General features: G+C 54.3%; 1 non-coding gene across 1 annotated transcript in view; it reads right to left on the reverse strand.

Annotated features, from left to right (window-relative positions):
* Window positions 1-1,329, reverse strand: part of LOC124764826 — a 1,909-nt gene extending 580 nt beyond the window's left edge. The window contains exon 1 of the ribosomal RNA XR_007012814.1: window positions 1-1,329. This exon is cut by the window's left edge and continues 580 nt beyond it. This is a non-coding gene — a ribosomal RNA (small subunit ribosomal RNA).
* Window positions 1,330-5,000: the final 3,671 nt, after the last annotated feature.

Below are 5,000 nucleotides of genomic sequence, written 5' to 3' on the forward strand. Positions count from 1 at the left end.
ATCCTTCCGGTGTCCGGGCCTGGTGAGGTTTCCCGTGTTGAGTCAAATTAAGCCGCAGGCTCCACTCCTGGTGGTGCCCTTCCGTCAATTCCTTTAAGTTTCAGCTTTGCAACCATACTTCCCCCGGAACCCAAAAGCTTTGGTTTCCCGGAGGCTGCCCGCCGAGTCATCGGAGGAACTGCGGCGGATCGCTGGCTGGCATCGTTTATGGTTAGAACTAGGGCGGTATCTGATCGCCTTCGAACCTCTAACTTTCGTTCTTGATTAATGAAAACATACTTGGCAAATGCTTTCGCTTCTGTTCGTCTTGCGACGATCCAAGAATTTCACCTCTAACGTCGCAATACGAATGCCCCCGCCTGTCCCTATTAATCATTACCTCGGGTTCCGAAAACCAACAAAATAGAACCGAGGTCCTATTCCATTATTCCATGCACACAGTATTCAGGCGGGCTTGCCTGCTTTAAGCACTCTAATTTGTTCAAAGTAAACGTGCCGGCCCACCGAGACACTCAATAAAGAGCACCCTGGTAGGATTTCAACGGGGTCCGCCTCGGGACGCACGAGCACGCACGAGGCGGTCGCACGCCTTCAGCTCGCCCCACCGGCAGGACGTCCCACGATACATGCCAGTTAAACACCGACGGGCGGTGAACCAACAGCGTGGGACACAAATCCAACTACGAGCTTTTTAACCGCAACAACTTTAATATACGCTATTGGAGCTGGAATTACCGCGGCTGCTGGCACCAGACTTGCCCTCCAATAGATACTCGTTAAAGGATTTAAAGTGTACTCATTCCGATTACGGGGCCTCGGATGAGTCCCGTATCGTTATTTTTCGTCACTACCTCCCCGTGCCGGGAGTGGGTAATTTGCGCGCCTGCTGCCTTCCTTGGATGTGGTAGCCGTTTCTCAGGCTCCCTCTCCGGAATCGAACCCTGATTCCCCGTTACCCGTTACAACCATGGTAGGCGCAGAACCTACCATCGACAGTTGATAAGGCAGACATTTGAAAGATGCGTCGCCGGTACGAGGACCGTGCGATCAGCCCAAAGTTATTCAGAGTCACCAAGGCAAACGGACCGGACGAGCCGACCGATTGGTTTTGATCTAATAAAAGCGTCCCTTCCATCTCTGGTCGGGACTCTGTTTGCATGTATTAGCTCTAGAATTACCACAGTTATCCAAGTAACGTGGGTACGATCTAAGGAACCATAACTGATTTAATGAGCCATTCGCGGTTTCACCTTAATGCGGCTTGTACTGAGACATGCATGGCTTAATCTTTGAGACAAGCATATGACTACTGGCAGGATCAACCAGGGAGCTGCGTCAACTAGAGCTGAGCAGCCGGCCGCCCGGGAGTGTGTCCCGGGGGCCCGCGCGAACACGCAAGCGTCCGCTCAATCATTCTGCAAACAGGAGGAGGCTGAGCTCCCCTGCACAATACACCTCGAAACCCTCTCAGGTCCCGGCGGCGCGCAGCGCCGTCCCAAGTACTTGGTCGGGTTCGAGAGAGGCGCAATCGCCCGGAGTTAGGCGAGTAGACGCTTTCGGTGCGACCACCCGTGCTCCCAACTGAGCTTGCCGCTGCCGACAGAGGCCCGGGAGCGTGCTGTCGTGGCATTGCCGGCGGGAGACAACACGCGCCACCTACGGTGACCGGCAGCTCCAACGCCAGCGCCACAGAAGGACAAAAGCCCCACTTGGGTGCCGAAGCGAACTCTCCCAGCACAGCGCACGCGCCAACACATCCGCACAGCTGCGATACAAACCACCAGCGAGAACCGCTGGGGCGACCGAGCAGCAGACGGCGTCGCGGCGCCGAGCGCCGGGCGGCGGCGCATCCTCAACGCACACAGTCCTCAATCGGACCAGCACACTGAAGATGTCCACCGCGCTTCGCACCGGGCCCGCGAGGACCTACTTTGGCCGCACGGCGCCGCGCGCAGGGTGCGCCGGCGCGCAGCTGCGACGCCTGCCGCGTCCGTCGGCCGGCGCGCCTGCCACTGGCCGCCCCCACCAGCCGGCTGTAGCGCGTGCGCCCACGCACCGCGCGGCCAGCACGCCGGGAGGCGCCCCCTCACCGGCCGGGGACGGTCCCACCCAGCCACCGCCGCGTATCGCTTCACACCCAGATGCCGTTCAGTTTCGTCGGCATGGTGGGTATCGCTGGAACAACCGGTTAGTACCTCAACCTATCGTCGCCATCACCGATTCACCCCTAGCGAGAACAACCGCACCACAACAGGTTACCATTTGTTCATTTGCGTAACTTCACCAGAAAACGCAGGCGTCCATCGCCATTTGCAACTTCAACGATTATTGCATGCCTGTGTCAGGTGTCACGCCACACTACGTCTGCCCACATACACGCAACAAAATGTGCACGCCTAGACAATACGTGGAAGGTGGCCCCCGTACGTATGCGATGTCCATTGCTCGAACGACTGTCAACCGGCCTCTGTAGCATGTCGCAGATATGGAACGCGGTGCACCATGCCATCACGGTGTGTGAGGAGAGACGACTAGGTCCGAATACATCAACAGACAGCTCATGCTGATCGCCATCCACGGCGTCCGTTCCTCCCACACGTCTCTATGGCGTACCACACTGCAATCCAGCTCTCATAGGGAGACGACACGTAGCTGCGTGCACAATATTTGCACTGTATGGTCCGCCGTTTTTGGGCGCAGTCGTTGTGCGGTCACACATGTGCCACGATGTATCATTCAGTACATAAGGACGAATGTGCAGTACAGATTGTGGTTCACGCGTACGACATCAGCGGACAGTTGACACAGGCCGCACCACAACGTAGCCTGAGTACGTCGCATGCGAAGGGCATTGAACATGCAAACTTCTCACCAACCAGCTTGCGAAGGCAGGGGGCAAGGTGGGGACGTGGGGAGGGGCGGCATGTACGTCCTGCTGCCATCCACATTACAGTGTACAGCAGGAGCATGTGGAAAGTGAGCAAGACTTGCAAGGTGTTTAACATGAAGCGATACACAGGGGTGCGGGCAGTGCGAGTAGCGAACTATATTGCGAGGGTTGCGGGTGGGCAACACTACAGTAATTGAACGAGTCGTATAACAATTACAGAGCAGGTTTAGGCGACAACGTGGGTTACGTTAAGGCGACAACATGGGTTAGGTTAAGGCACAACATGGGTTAGGTTAGGTTAAGGCACAACATGGGTTAGGTTAAGGCACAACATGGGTTAGGTTAAGGCACAACATGGGTTAGGTTAAGGCACAACATGGGTTAGGTTAAGGCACAACATGGGTTAGGTTAAGGCACAGACATGGGTTAGGTTGAGGCACAACATGGGTTAGGTTAAGGCACAACATGGGTTAGGTTGAGGCACAACATGGGTTAGGTTGAGGCACAACATGGTTAGGTTGTGAGGGCACAACATGGGGTTAGGTTAAGGTACAACATGGGTTAGGTTAAGGTACAACATGGGTTAGGTTAAGGTACAACATGGGTTAGTTAAGGTACAACATGGGTTAGGTTAAGGTACAACATGGGTTAGGTTAAGGTACAACATAGGTTAGGTTAAGGTACAACATAGGTTAGGTTAAGGTACAACATAGGTTAGGTTAAGGTACAACATAGGTTAGGTTAAGGTACAACATAGGTTAGGTTAAGGTACAACATAGGTTAGGTTAAGGTACAACATAGGTTAGGTTAAGGTACAACATAGGTTAGGTTAGGTTAGGTTAGGTTACACGTTGTTGTACGGAAAGGTGTAGGGGGGGGGGGGGGGGCGGGGGGCGGCGCAGGTTCGTTGATAGTGATTATAGTAAGTGAATGCTTTGTGACATGATCAGATTTGTCACGTCAGGATGCACCTTTGGCTTATTAGAGGCGGCGCTCCAATTCTATGCTTGTGTGAGACCTGTGTCTTTGACTCATGTCCATTGTTTGTGCGCTGTGACAGGAGGTACTATTGTGATGTTGGGTGCACCGTTGTATAGGACATGTGTGGGTGTGGTGCCTGGTCTGCGGCAATGGTGGATGTCGAAAGGCTGGGATATTGTATTTTCCGCACGGACCTCCTGGTCTGGTTGTGATAGTGTGGATTGTGTAATGTGGCGGAGAAGATGCACTGATGTTGTTCCATGCTGGTGCTTACATATTGTATGTGCGCCTGTTAGAAGCAGAGAGTGGTGCGTGATCAGAGTGTCTGGCTGACGTGTGGTTCCCATTTTGGGCAGACTCTTTTCAGCATGTATACGGACAGTTGTGTATATTTGCTGTAGTTTGATGGCTCTGCATTGATTACTAATCAGCGCCGTGTGTACGGGTAATCTGGTTCCAGTCCAAAATGTTCCATCTGTGTACATTAGTGACAAAGACTCCCCCCATGCAGTGGGCTCGGTCTGTTATAACTCTTCCGCGTAATATATTTGCCCCACGTTTTTGCGACTGCGAGTGCGAGTGCAACGCGCATGGGGACCGACATGCTGATGGCTCGGTATCGGTACGCCGTACAGTGAGCAACGCGATCGCGTCTCTTCGCTCGTAAGTGGTACAGGTCGCGGCTCATGTATACGGACAGCGGGAATGTCGCATATTGGAAATAACTCTTCATGAAACGCAAGTTATAGGGGTGGATTGCACTTTACGAGTGCGGGGAAACGTCCGCCGTTCATCCGCTGGAGGTGCGAGTTTGGCGGTTGGGGTGGTGCACGAACGGGTGCGGGTGGCGTCATTGCCGGTCCACGGCTTCGTGCCGGCAGAGCCACTGGAGATTGGGTGCTATGGTCGACAGAGGCTGCAGCCTTTGTGGGTGGCGTCGAAAGGCGGCCACTGTGGGCGCCATCGCTGTCTTAGTCGGCTTGGCGTCCTCCATAGATGGCGGTAGCGTCGTTGCAGGAGGTCATGTTGCGGGAGACCTACAGATGGCGGTATGTTTTGTGGTGCGGGACGTAGTGTTGTCAGATGCGCATAGATGGCGGTATTGCATGTGGTGTCGCCCTATTTTCAT

The sequence above is a fragment of the Schistocerca piceifrons genome, unplaced genomic scaffold (assembly GCF_021461385.2).
Source record: "Schistocerca piceifrons isolate TAMUIC-IGC-003096 unplaced genomic scaffold, iqSchPice1.1 HiC_scaffold_643, whole genome shotgun sequence".
Taxonomy (NCBI): Eukaryota; Metazoa; Arthropoda; class Insecta; order Orthoptera; family Acrididae; genus Schistocerca; species Schistocerca piceifrons.